Below are 15,156 nucleotides of genomic sequence, written 5' to 3' on the forward strand. Positions count from 1 at the left end.
ATTGATCAGACCTTGGACATAGACCTAGTGCCCATTCCATCCATGCTCGACCAGAGGGAAAATATATCTAACAGTCTAATAGCTCAGATAAGCATTCTTTTTGCAAGTAGCAGTTAAAACCCTTTATTGGGGTTGAAACTCCATATGTCTAGGGTCTGTAAATCAGAATGTGAATCATATCTTAATGTTGCTCCTCTGTCCTCTAACACCAAGCACACTTACGTATTGAAAATATTCCAAGACGTTACGTTAAACTGTGTTCATTGCTTGTTCACATTAAAGTTTGTAATTTAGAAGTCTCGTTTAGTTTATCAATGCCTGGCCACATTTTCTGAAACCAAAACAATCTGAATTAGTTCTACATTGAATATCCTCAAAAGTTATTTTGTCAAATTATTATTAGCAAACAGATTTTACCCATAATGTCTGAATCTTAACTAGACCAATGAAATTAATTGATTGAATGGAGGGAAATCTTTCTTTCCTCTTTTCTCCTTATTTGGCTATTTCAGAGTTGTCCTAATAGGAATAACTGCAAGGGAAATTGTGTGTATAGGCTTAGTTGTCCAAATAGGAATAACTGTGAAATAAAATATATATAGATATAAAGGAATAGTGTTAGTTAGCATATGTATCATTATAAAAGAATAGCAATCACATATACATGATGGCACAATTGGTCCTGATTCATTAATTACATGTTAGTCATGTTTCCTGTATTAGAATAGGCAGATTAAATGAAAAGAAGGTATTTCACTAGACTCCTGATTAGGTAATTGAAAAGGTAAAAAGCATATTTCCATATTTAATCTCGATTCTAGCCTTCCTGCTGTCCTCATACTCCTTGACCCATCCACTGCTTTTGACACAGTCAATCACGCCATCCTGATCAAATGTCTCTGTGAGAACCTGGGCATCATGGATCAGACCCTGGCGTGGGTGACCTCCTTCCTCCTGGACGGCCCTGCCAGGTCCAACTTGGTCCTTTCTCTCTGCCATCTCTCTCTCCACATGTGGTGTTCCCCAGGGCTCTAACTTCTCACCCTGGCTCTTCAATGTCTACTTGGCACCTCTTGCCCACCTGATCTCTACCGTCTCCTCTAACTTTCTGTTTTATGCAGATGACACACAGCTCTCGTTCAAGCTCCCCTTAGCCTCCCCTCCTCTCTCGCTCATTCCAGTCTATCCGTGATTCAGGAGTGGTGCGCCTCCAACGGTATGTGCCTTAAATCTTTTAAGACTGAAATCCTTCTCTTTGGGACCCCTGCTCCCGCTTTCCCTCTCTCACTCTGGCCGCCCTCCTTGGATCCTCTTCCTTCACCTTCCAGTGAAGCAACAAACCTTGGTGTCACCTTCGACTCCACTCTCTCCTTCTCTCCTCACATCACAGACCTTGCCAAGAAGTCCCACTACCAGCTGCACTCCTCAGAGGTATTCTTCCTTTTCTCACTTTCCCCCAGAAGCTCAGATATATTAGATATATGTTAGATATATTTTTCCTCTCTAGGCTGGACTACTGCAACATTTTATTTCTTAATCTGCCTTCCTCTAATCTCTGCCCTCTAACTAATCCAGAACAGGACTGTGAGACTTGGCCTTGGCCTCAAACTCAGGGACTGTATCTCTCCAGTCCTGGAATCTCTCCAGTGGCTCCCAGTGGCTGCAAAGATCAAGTTCAAGAACCTCTGCATCGTTCAGAAGGCTTTCTGGGGCCGGGACCTGCACTACATCCAACTCTCTTTTCCAAAACAACTTCCTTCTTGAGCTCTTTGCTCAGCCACCTCCAACTTTCTGAGGGTCAGACAGGTCTCTAGCCAGAGATTGGGGGGGTAGATCTATCTCCTCTGCAGGTGTATCCCTCTGGAACGTCCTCCCTGCCCCTCTCAAATTTGAGCCGGACCACCTGGAGTTCCGGAAGCAGCTCAAGAGCTTTCTTTTCTCCTCTGCTTTCTCTCTCTCCCCTGTTGACCTACCTGTCTTCTGCAGTGACTGGTTGACTGGCTTCCCCTATAGTCTCCTGGCTACCAGGCTCCTCCACGACCAGTAACCCCTGCACTGCCTCTGGGCCTAGCACACACTTAGCGGCATTAACTGGACCCCTACATTACCCTGCCTCCTTACACTTACTCGGGGCCGCACTGCCCTGGCAACACTTACTAAGAGCAATGCTGCCCTGATTGCACTTCCCCTCTCACTCCTCCCTGCACTTGGTGTTATCGCATTTGCACTATCTTAATGGCACAAGGCCTAGTAAGATTGTTTGTTTTGTCCTCCCTCTGTCTTCCCTCCCTTGTCTTGTCGCTCCCAGAAACACTTGTGTACAAGTGCGTTATAAATGACTTATCATATCATGAGCACAGCCCACAGTCAGTGGCGGACTGACCTACAGAGAAACAAAAATGGGGTGACATCCAAATTCACTGGATAATTGACTTAACTTTCAGCCAGTCTCAGAAAAACCGGTCTGTCAAGAGAAGACTGATGTCTCCATGACAGTGTGGGTCAGAGACGGATCTCGTCTATGTCATAAACCTGACCACCCTATGTCCTCCTAACAGAGTAACACAGAGCTTGAAATGGCAAACATGTACCAACTGGCCTGTCTACAAGAAACTCTAAGCCTGCCTAGCCTTCTCATTTTGCATAAATCCTCCTCTCTGTGCCTACCTACAGCACCATGGCGATTCCTCAGCAAGATGCCCGCTCCAGGTTTCTCTACTTCTTGTGGGCATATCTTTTCCAGGATCATCTACTTTGACTATTTCCATGCAAGTGATCACTGCCAGGTCTTTCAACTCTGGTCATATCTCTGCAGTGAAGGAGAGCCAAGTTTATCTAATCTGGTCATTTCTGAGCAGATAATCCCACCCAGGCCAAACACCAGGCTAACTTACTGCGGCCATGCGGATGCTGCTACGAGCTGCTGGACCTTCCTGCTCTGGCTATTTCTCTAGAAAAGAAGGGCTCTGGCCATCCCTGTCCCTCTTCCATCTTGGCTCCTCTGCTATCCCTACACCCTTACGTGTAACCCCCTAGATGGGTCCCCTATGTGCAGTACTCTGTTGCTTCCCAGCTAGGTTCATGCTTTAATAATCCCATGCATACATGCATGCGTACATACATGCTGGGGCCTGTCTGCTCTGTCTGGACGTGCCTCACAAGATAAAGACCGGTAGGGTTGGCCTATCTGCTATATTTTCATATAAATTTCACCAGCCGGCTCATCTACTCTGGCCATTTTCTTGCAGATGATCACTGATAGGGGTATTTGTAAGCAGAAATAGACCCCAACCTTATCTACTAGCTGTTTGCCCGTCTGCTGCAACATCATCAGTATTATGTAGCTCCCAGCTCTGTCTTTGCTCTCGTGTCCCCATTCTTCCCATATGTGGTCTCCGCTCAAAAGTGCCATTTTTGCTCATAAGTGTCGCTTTGGGATTTGTTGAATGGTGAACATTCTTTGTTCGAGTTATTTGCAATTGCTTGCCTGTGCTGTCCACATAATGGAAAGAGTACCAGATTGTCAAAGCTCAGCATAGCAGTGTTTGTCGTGCTCTATTTTTTGGTTTAGAGTCTGTCTGTTTTATGTTACAGACGCAATTTTTTGGCGTTGCCAGTTCTTGTGTGTTTCAGTTGCCTGGTTTTATTTTTTTATTTATTTTTCATTTTTAAAGCGCTCAGACAGCCCGCGGAGATCGAGGCGCTGTTACAGGAATTGTTTGTTTTTTAGTGGAGTAAGTTGCGTATTTATAACGCGCTTAAATACCCAGAGGTTTATAAGCGTGGACCCGGCGGCACTTGCCACTACTTCTGGTAAATCTTCTCACTGCCCAACATGACAGTGGCAGACCCGCATGATCTCTCCTGGAGGTACTTGAATGAAACTGTAGCACGTGACTGCCTGTGAATGTTGGAACGGGGTGGCATTCTAGTGGCCAAGATATCAATTCTTGCACCACCATGCCTGGGTTATAATCATGGCTTCCACCCTTTACGATTTGGAGTAGGGCGAGGGAAAAGATACCCTTTTCTTCATTTATCTGCAACATTTTCAGCATTTCGAATTATTGATTTCTTCTTATTTAGCGCTATATTAACACGTTTTAGCAAAGCCAACAGTTCTCGCTTGTGCTTATGGTGAGATCCTCGCTTGCGTTGTCTTGTGCTGATGGTGAGATCCTCGCTTGCGTTGTCTTGTGCTGATGGTGAGATCCTCGCTTGCGTTGTCTTGTGCTTATGGTGAGATCCTCGCTAGCGTTGTCTTGTGCTTATGGTGAGATCCTCGCTAGCGTTGTCTTGTGCTGATGGTGAGATCCTCGCTTGCGTTGTCTTGTGCTGATGGTGAGATCCTCGCTTGCGTTGTCTTGTGCTGATGGTGAGATCCTCGCTTGCGTTGTCTTGTGCTTATGGTGAGATCCTCGCTAGCGTTGTCTTGTGCTTATGGTGAGATCCTCGCTAGCGTTGTCTTGTGCTGATGGTGAGATCCTCGCTTGCGTTGTCTTATGCTGATGGTGAGATCCTCGCTTGCGTTGTCTTGTGCTGATGGTGAGATCCTCGCTTGCGTTGTCTTGTGCTTATGGTGAGATCCTCGCTAGCGTTGTCTTGTGCTTATGGTGAGATCCTCGCTAGCGTTGTCTTGTGCTGATGGTGAGATCCTCGCTTGCGTTGTCTTGTGCTGATGGTGAGATCCTCGCTTGCGTTGTCTTGTGCTTATGGTGAGATCCTCGCTAGCGTTGTCTTGTGCTGATGGTGAGATCCTCGCTTGCGTTGTCTTGTGCTTATGGTGAGATCCTCGCTAGCGTTGTCTTGTGCTGATGGTGAGATCCTCGCTTGCGTTGTCTTGTGCTTATGGTGAGATCCTCGCTAGCGTTGTCTTGTGCTGATGGTGAGATCCTTGCTTGCGTTGTCTTGTGCTGATGGTGAGATCCTTGCTTGCGTTGTCTTGTGCTTATGGTGAGATCCTCGCTTCTGTTGTCTGCGCAGATGTGTTTTGTTTTGTGAGATTGTGCTTGATTAAGGCAGTTATTTGTAAATCACAGCCATATTGAAGTGGTTGTGTATGCAACAGAGGGCCAAAAGGTGCTTGTGGCTTGCCAATATCAGCAAGAAAACCACATTTGCGCTTCTATCGATCACAATGCTTTTTACCGTACTGTAAAAGCAAATGTTGAGTTAGAGACCAAGTGGGCACTATAGTATCACTGTGTGGGAGAGAAATGGCCTGAATTCATGAGGGTGATATTCCTGATCCTAGTAATCCACCACCCATATGGCCAGTCAAATAGCACAGCGAGTTGAGCACTCGCCCCTCATAGCTGTGCGGCCAGCTGTGGCAGGTTCGGATCCCAGCAAGGTCAACTCAGCCTTTCATCCTTCCGAGGTGTATCAATTGAGTACAACTCTGTGGGATACTAACTCATTAGTTATTTCAGTTGCCTATGAACAATCACTCCATTCCAAGATGGCGCTCACTTGAGCAACACTGCCAAATCTCACTCAATTGGAAATGTGAGAATGATGATAATGGTGGAAGAACTAATTCCCCCCAATGTGTCTGTTTAATATAAAAGGAACACAGCCATGGTTACTCACACAACTCTTACGAAGCCGGTTGGCGAAGCCCGTTAGTTTGTCTTTTTTGTTTTTTGCACACAAGCATGTCTGCCCTCATGGAATGACAAGTAAAAAGCACTGGGAAAAATCGATGTGCCTGCTGCGTATTCTTCGGTGAATGATTGACACCAAGAGGAAACCTGTGAGTGTGTGCCATGTTCCCCAAATGTTCTGGTGGATGGCACGCCACATACCCGAGTGACATGCAATGCAGCGAAAAGTGCAGCTTGAATGAAACTGGCGTAGTAAGAGTGCCTCTGTGGTGTTACTAACAAAATGCGTTGACAATGACATACGATAACTTGGCTCTCTTTAGCCAGACCTAAATTCATTTTAGTGAACTGCCCAAACTAGGGAACGAATGCTATAAATACTTAAAGTAAAACATCCTTCCTCAGGGCCGGCTGAAGATGTGCCAGGGATCCATGGGCAGGGGACCTTTCAACATGTCTGGGTTTAGATGCCATGTTCCTTCTGCCCCCACTCGCTCCACACACCCTCTGCCTCCGCAGCATATATGAAAGAACGAGTCCTGCTATCTGTCGAGTAATAAATACGAGTTATTTGAAGCCAACTCGCTTTAAATGATATAACTAGAAAAGTAAAGGTGGAAACAACCCACAATGAAATATATGAACTTACATTATTGTTTGTAGTCATTAAGTCCCATAGCTACTGGAATGGCATGCTGATGTTACATTGCAAACACAACAAAAACAGGGTCAGCTGAGGATGTTGTGGTGCCCCTTTTGACAAGATTGTCTTGGGGGGTTAGCCTACAACTGGGAAAAACAGTCTGAAGCACTCATGGGGTGGTTAGATTAGAATGTGTACAAAGGAATTCATTGTAGGGGCTAATACCTGCAGTTTATCATGGGGCAGGCAGCAAGCGTGGAGCTGAAACTAAATGTCCACTCAAAAGCTATTAATTGCCCTTTATCAGCCATACCAAGCAAACTGTATTAAGCATCTGTCCTTGGGCCGCTTCCTGTAACCCTCAAGCAAGCACTCGTGAATATCCTTATAGCGCCTCGATGCCCGTGGGCTGTGGTGCGCTCTACAAATCCAAAATAAATACATAAATATTCTTCGCTCGCGCCTTTAACTTGGGCGGCGGGCCGTTACCGACAGGGTCGACCTGCCGCCGAGGTTAATATCACCATTAGCACCCGTGTAGTTCCCCTACACGGGGCTAATGGAGTTTTAAACAAAATAACAAATGTAAAAAGGAAACGTACCTTGGTGTTGCAGATCGGCTCCGGCAGTACTGTCAGGGAAGTTCATTTTCAATGTTGATGAGTGTGATGTCATTAACATGGACAACGGACTTCCCGAAGAGCAGCACTGCTGGAGCCGAGATGTACCACATAGGTACGTTTTATTTTTATTTTCCTTTTGGAAAAAAAGGACACCATTAGCCCCCGTGTAAAGAAACTACACAGGTGCTAAATGGTGAAGGGGGGGGTGGGGAAGGGAAGTGCCCAACACCAATGAGAATGCTTGGTGGGCTGTCCTTGGTGAATACAGCCCACGTTGCGAGCATTACAACCGGTGCATGGTGCCTCCCAGGGTGCTAATGTAGTTGACAACGGAGTAAACAGGCATAGGTAAAAAGAACGCTGATGGATACTGCAAGAGGCAGAGGGAGGTGACGCCTGATGGTGGCAACAAATGCAGCGTGTAACATGTGTGCTGCAAAGCACACATTTAATGTCCTGAATGAAAACACGTTTTCCTTTGTCTTGTCATAAGACTGCCAACGTGCGGGTGGCATAAACTCGGAGGAGGTTCCCCTGAGGTTTTCGGGCACTTTCAACTGAATTAAGTGAAAGGCCCTGACGCTGTTCCTGCGCCATTCCAAGTTGATTACAGGGTATTTTTCCTTCCTGCGACTGAAGCCAAAGCAAAATCCATGTGCCAGTGTAGCGCAAGTACCCAGTGGCGTGAGTTAAGAGAAGTATAGGGACGGATTCCATGTTCTTCGTCGCTATTGGCAGTCCTTCTGAAGTTCCTAGATTGTTTAGGGCTTGTTGAAGCAGGGCAGCTCACTTTTCTCGCTTTTTTTTGTTCTTTCACATCAGCCTTCCAGAGCATGAAGAGGCTGCTTGTTTATGAGCAGGGAGTTTTCCAGAAGTGACGTGAAGAATGCCAAACACCCAGAGAGTTGAGATCCTGCGAAGGAAGGCGGTGGGGGGGGGTGGGGGGGGGGGGCACTATCCATGGGGCGATCTGGAAGCGTCTCCTGACTCTGGAAGACCTGTTGACATGGCGGAGAGTCAGTCACGTGTCCGGCTTGCGCCTATAGAGGCCCTGTAGGTCTGGAACGTAGCCAGTGAAACACTGAATGTGTGCCGCGGAACGGTTTCTAGGGATGGAAAGGAGTCGAGCCAGGTGGGGCTAGCCGCTAGAACCAGGCAAAGGCTGTGTATCCCCCGAAAAGCGGGTTGGGCTGGCAACGAGTCACACTTGCCAGGTTGTGTCTACCCGACAGTGGCGTGTCCAGACTCTTTTTGACTAGGGTGGCCCAAGTGGGGCACTGACGTATGCATGGGGGCCGGAGGGTGGGGGGCATTAAGTACGAGCGCAGACACTCCCTGGACACGCCACTGGCTCCTGAAAAGCTTAGAGAGCTGGCGCAGAGTGGGTCATGTGTGTCTGAAAGTCTGGGCTACCGACTAGTCTGGGACAGATCAGAATGTTCTCTGGGGCTGGAATAGAGACGGTTTCGCGCCAAAAGCTGCCTGTGTAGACGAGATAGAAAGAACATTCCAGTGTAGAAGAGCAGCGTGAAGCCGACTGTATAGGGTGACCAGATTTCCAAAACGGAAAACCGGGACGATCAACAACATAAAAGAGGGACTACCCCATCGAAGCCCACCAATTACCGCCCCTCCCCCAACACGCCCCCACAACCACCACCAAATCATATTTCCAGCACTTCTCCTTTCTATAAACTGTATATGATCTCATTTATGCAGTTTTGTCTGTGAATCTTGGCATGTTACTTCAAAACAGGCGTTTGCTCTAATTGATATTACATGGCTTGTTGTACAATCATTTCTCATCCAGTCTCTGTGGAACAGTCAGTTAGTGTTATGACTTTGTACCTGAAAGGTTGGGGGTTCACGCCAACCCTGGACAGGGTTTCTAAAATGAAAAAACTTCCGGGACCCGGGACGGAGGGTGATTTCCCGGGACTGTCTCGGCAAAACCCGGACGTCTGGTCACCCTACGACTGTGCTAAGTGCAAGGCTAAAGCCAAACGGTTCTGAGCAGCGTCTGCAATGTCACAGCAAGATGGGTAATGGAAACACTTAGTGCCTGATTCACAGAGGGCCTGATTCACAGAGCGTTTTTCGATGGCAGTGCGACATTATAAAACACTTCTGTGAATCGGGCCCAAAATGTGGTCCGACGCCCTTATCTGCCCTTCAGTATTTTGCAACTTTCTCTGTGGTTCATTGATATCGTTATTTCGATTATGGAGATATCTGCATTTGATTTCAGGCAATGGGCATCCGTTTTTTTTGTTTTCTCACCCACAATACAAAGTCGCATTGTATTGGGAGTAACGCTTTGGCAGTTGTATTTTGCGTATCATTTCCATGTCTGTTCCTATGTCACCATTCACGTAAACTGCTTTTTGTTTGCATTTTCTGACTTGTTTTTTTTTAAATAATTGTTCTTTTTCCTTCCTTGTTTGCCTTGGGACCACTTTATACAGTCTTCTATCCGCCTCTCAAGACATTTATTTTATGTAGTGATAACTCAAGATTTGGATTGTCCCCATTGGTGGAGGACCTGCAGTGACCTGGCATGCCTGAATTCTCCCGCCATGTCACAGGACATGGCCTGGCTGCTGATCACTAGAGGGCGGGGTCAAGCCCTGGCTACTGATCACTAGAGGGCGGGTCATGACCTGGCTGCTGATCACTAGAGGGCGAGTCATGACCTGGCTGCTGATCACTAGAGGGCGGGTCATGGCCTGCCTGCTGATCACTAGAGGGCGGGTCATGGCCTGGCTGCTGATCACTAGAGGGCGGGTCATGGCCTGGCTGCTGATCACTAGAGGGCGGGTCATGGCCTGGCTGCTGATCACTAGAGGGCGGGGTCAAGCCCTGGCTGCTGATCACTAGAGGGCAGGACATGACCTGGCTGCTGATCACTAGAGGGCGAGTCATGACCTGGCTGCTGATCACTAGAGGGCGGGTCATGGCCTGCCTGCTGATCACTAGAGGGCGGGTCATGGCCTGGCTGCTGATCACTAGAGGGCGGGTCATGGCCTGGCTGCTGATCACTAGAGGGCGGGTCATGGCCTGGCTGCTGATCACTAGAGGGCGGGTCATGGCCTGGCTGCTGATCACTAGAGGGCGGGTCATGGCCTGGCTGCTGATCACTACAGGGCGGGACATGGCCTGGCTGCTGATCACTAGAGGACAGGACATGATCTGGCTGCTAATCACGAGAGGACAGGACTTGACCTGGCTGCTGATCACTAGAGGGCTGGGTCAAGCCCTGGCTACTGATCACTAGAAGGCGGGTCATGGCCTGGCTGCTGATCACTAGAGGGCGGGTTATGACCTTGCTGCTGATCACTAGACGGCGGGACATGACCTGGCTGCTGATCACTAGAGGGCAGGTCATGGCCTGGCTGCTGATCACTAGATGGTGGGTCATGGCCTGGCTGCTGATCACTAGAGGGTGGGTCATGGCCTGGCTGCTGATCACTAGACGGCGGGACATGACCTGGCTGCTGATCACTAGAGGGCGGGTCATGGCCTGGCTGCTGATCACTAGAGGGCGGGTCATGGCCTGGCTGCTGATCACTAGAGGGCGAGTCATGACCTGGCTGCTGATCACTAGAGGGCTGGGTCAAGCCCTGGCTACTGATCACTAGAGGGCGGGTTATGACTTTGCTGCTGATCACTAGACGGCGGGACATGACCTGGCTGCTGATCACTAGAGGGCGGGTCATGGCCTGGCTGCTGATCACTAGAGGGCGGGTCATGGCCTGGCTGCTGATCACTAGAGGGCGAGTCATGACCTGGCTGCTGATCACTAGAGGGCGGGTCATGGCCTGGCTGCTGATCACTAGAGGGCGAGTCATGACCTGGCTGCTGATCACTAGAGGGCGGGTCATGGCCTGGCTGTTGATCACTAGAGGGCGGGTCATGGCCTGGCTGCTGATCACTAGAGGGCGGGTCATGGCCTGGCTGCTGATCACTACAGGGCAGGACATGGCCTGGCTGCTGATCACTAGAGGGCGGGTCATGACCTGGCTGCTGATCACTAGAGGGCGGATCATGGCCTGGCTGCTGATCACTAGAGGGCGGGACATGACCTGGCTGCTGATCACTAGAGGGCGGGTCATGGCCTGGCTGCTGATCACTAGATGTTGGGTCATGGCCTGGCTGCTGATCACTAGAGGGCGGGTCATGACCTCGCTGCTGATCACTAGAGAGCGGGTCATGGCCTACCTGATGATCACTAGAGGGCGGGTCATGGCCTGGATGCTGATCACTAGAGGGCGGGACATGACCTGGCTGCTGATCACTAGAGGGTGGGTCATAGCCTGGCTGCTGATCACTAGAGGGTGGGTCATGACCTCGCTGCTGATCACTAGAGGGCGGGTCATGGCCTGACTGAAGTTTGTACTCCTTCCATGGGATTTCCGAGATGCAGTGCAAAGTGTACTTCAGTTAGCAGGCCATGTGGCCAGGGCTCGCCGTGGCTGTAGTCCCCACTCCGTCCCCCAGCAATCATGGCACGGCATGATTGCATTCATCTCATCCTTCCACTAGAAGGCAGAGCATGGTGGTGGTTCCCCGCAATGAAATAGGAGGCGGGAGAATGGTATGGCTATAGGTTTTGGCATGGATCCATTTGTATTCCCTTGATGCCACAGAACAGGTGTAGGAATGGGTTTAATCCTTCTTCATGCTCCTGAAGCATGGCAGGGTAATGCATGAGTTCTCTCGGAGGCACAAAACCATACCAGAAAGCCAGTTGTGAGAACAGAAACTTCAAATCTGATGCAAAGTAACACAAGCATAGGTCTGAATCTGTCAGAGAATGGCGCCCAAGAGGAAAAACCCCTCTAAAATGTTCTACCATGCAGTATTATTTCCGTTAAATGCATGAGCAGAAAGCCCAAGCATTACTGACGCCGATCATGGAACTACAGGCCATCAGACAGGAGAGGACCAGACAGTTTATCCACCCCCAGGGTCGGGATCCATAACAGATTGCCCTCCCCTGGTCACCTGAATAAAGGATTCCCAGGGACTACATGCGAGAATGCCCTCCGGTTTCTCACAGCATCTTAAACATAACATCCCTTTAACAATGATTTTTCAGTGAATTTCATAGGTTTTTATGAGTGAAAAAGTTTCATGATGCTACATCACTGTATATGTTACTAATAATTAATAATTTAACATATATGAAAGAACTATAAACCTGCTTTAACAAACATAGTTTTTGCAAAGCATGCTGATGTGTGTCGGTATCAGCAGCGCATGCTGGGGATGCAAGTCATGGTTGAATTGCCTAGGGCATGAGGCTCGACCATGAACCCAGCCCCACCAAACCACTCCTGTTATCCATTGCACCTACCCTGCATCCTAGTTCAGTGTCCACTATACCCTTGTAATGTGACCTATGACCAGTGGTCATGGCTTCCAATCATGACCAATCTTCACAACCGATGGGGCATTTGCTTCGCCCATGCCGCATGCCCCAATAAGCAAATCGGAGTACACATTTCTCCTTGCCGAGGGCCAGGCCCACTGCCCAGACACCAAAGTTATATCACTATTTTTTTAACTTACATTTTGACACTTTATAAAACACAAGACTAATTTGCAAAAGCATGCTTTCAGGTCCTTGCATATGCTCCTTGGGCAGGCTGGTTGTAATCCAGACCAACAATTCCGCCTGATACCACTAGCAGAATTGTTTCCCCATTCAAACCTATCCTGATTTCGAAAAACTTTACCACATTGCCGGTCCCTGGTGGCCAGGCACACTTTAACCCCATTGCCTGTCTCTCTTGGTCATGGCCAGTAGCCAAATTGGCCATGACCGGGACAATCTGGCCACTGGCCATACATCTGTCACCAAAGGTAAATCCCCATTTTGTGTACCTACATTATGAGACTTAAAAAAAACATGGGCACATTCGGGAAATCATGCTTTCAGGTCTTTGCCAATGCCCCTTGCATGAGTCTGCTGCATGAGAATCCATCCACGTTTTATTTTTTGAAAAGTTTCAAAATGTACGTACACAAAATAGTCATATAACTTAGCCCCCACTTGACAAAATCCATTCAGACTTTGCACAAAAACGGGTTGGGTCTATAATCTGTTTACCAACTTTTTTTCGGATGCATCAAATGGCCCCAAAGATACAAGCCATCTAAAAATGTTGACACTGCCACTCTTATTTAGCCCCCTCTTGACAAAATCCCACCAAACGTTGCAGAACCATTCAAATGTGGGTCTAAAATCGTTTTGCAAACCTTTGTGCAGATTCGTCAAATGTCACCAAATGTTTAATATATTTTGGGACCCCCCTCCAATTTTGCCCCCTACGCGAAAAAGCACCAAACTTTGCAGACCCATTTGAGGTCGGATCTAAAATGATATTGCAAAATTTCATGCAATTTCATTGCATGGTGCTAAAGTTATAAGTCATCCAACAACAGTTTTTCACCGACCCTATAATGCAGAAATATGCATGGATGTCCTCAAACGTTTGCCAAGTATGCGAACATCACAGGAAGGTGCCTCAACATCTCAGATGTTCGTGGACATCGAAATGAACACCTGATTTTTGGCTTTTTATGGCCATATCCCATCCGATGCTCATAATTAGTTTGACAAGTATAAAGTTGTGTTTTAAAAAAAAAAAACAGGTGCTGTTTGCGAATCCAACATGGCATCCGTTTTAAATGTTTTGACGCACCTCATGTTTTTAATTGACCAATCTACAGGCGGATATGATGTCCGCGAACGTCACGCAGCTCTCTGATTGTTCCAGGATTGTCCACGGACACCAAATCAGGAAATGAGTCTTCGGACCGGATGCAGATATCACACATTTTTTTGGACCTACTATTTGGACATTAAAAAAAAACGACTAGAATGATTGACACCAAATTTGCAGAAGCATGCTTTCTGGACCAAGCTGTTGCCGCCCCTCACGCAACTTGGTGCAGATCCAGCCAGTGGCTTGGGCTGTAGGAGCACATTTTTTCCCCATTATATCTGAGGATTTCAAATGTTTTGGGACCCCCTCATAACTTTGCCCCCCCCCTTAACGAAACTGCTCCAACCTTTGCATAATCACTCAGATGTGGCTATATACTTTTTTTTGTAAAGTTTGGTGAGGATTCATCAAACAGCGCCAAGGTTATAAACCGCCAAAAAAGTGTTCTTCCCATGGGGTGAGCATCTTAACCATAACTACACGGCCACTACCGCAAGTCATGTAATATATTTGTTTTGTCGCTAGTATGTGGTCCACATTCTACACCCTCATTAACTGGCTTACCCCTTATCCTTATGTTTGAGCTACGGTACAGGCACTATTACGGCAAATCCCTCTGCCACCTGTAAATGTGCTATTGAAAGTCACCTATGAATGAAACTGACATCGCTGTTCTTCGAACAAATACAAACACTAAAGATTTAGAAGCCGCAAAGACTATCATGTAACAGGATTGACAATTATTTTTTTAAAAATCAGAAAATGAAATCAGCTACCTGGAAATATTTAGTTACAGGGTATTGTAAAAGCCCTCCTGACATAGGACACGGAATTGGAGCTTTGACAAAGAAGTTGATTAACAGGGAAATCAGGAGTTGGCATTTTAAGGAACTTGATAAGTAATTATGGCATGCTAAGGAGAACAATGCCACACGATGCAAGGAATCCGGAAATTCAAAGGTGGTGTATGTACCAAGCAAACCAATCGGAAGTCAGCGGATGCAAGGACAGTAGACCTTCATAACTACCTGGCTTTAACACTAACAGTCTTACCACCCCCTTAGTAGGTTGAGGTGGCATTCAGATGTGTGAGCATTGCCGGTCTCTTCATTACCTGTTTAACCATTTGCTGTGCTAATCCTAGCTGCACGAATGGGTGCATTGGTCCATTATTACTATGGGCCACTGACTTATTGCAAATGCAGGGCATCCACTCTCTGGAAATAGGAACCTTTATAACTTATAAGGAAGAAGAATAGGAACAGTAGAGACCCACAGGTTCCAAACAGTGAAGAAAAGTCTGTTCCTTGGTGGTTTACTTTCAGTTAAAAAAATGTTTACGAAAAGGAAGGGAATCAAACAAATGAATATCTGCACCGCATGGGGTCCTAATTATTACTTCTTTAGATTTGACCACTGATGCGAGGGCAGCTGAACTTTCTCATGCTGAAAATATGCATGTTCTGTTGATGTAATCAAAATGGTGATCGTCGTGGTCTGCATGCCTTTAGTGACTCACATGGAGGTACGGGGCTTGCCTACTTTCACAATGA

The 15,156-nt window shown here is 47.4% G+C and overlaps 1 protein-coding gene across 8 annotated transcripts in view; it reads left to right on the forward strand.

The window, feature by feature from the left end:
* SEPTIN9 (septin 9) overlaps window positions 1-15,156 on the forward strand; it is a 948,816-nt gene that overhangs the window by 797,879 nt on the left and 135,781 nt on the right. The window lies entirely within an intron of this gene.

Source organism: Ambystoma mexicanum, chromosome 3q (genome assembly GCF_040938575.1).
Source record: "Ambystoma mexicanum isolate Mex_15411 chromosome 3q, UKY_AmexF1_1, whole genome shotgun sequence".
Lineage (NCBI taxonomy): Eukaryota > Metazoa > Chordata > Amphibia > Caudata > Ambystomatidae > Ambystoma > Ambystoma mexicanum.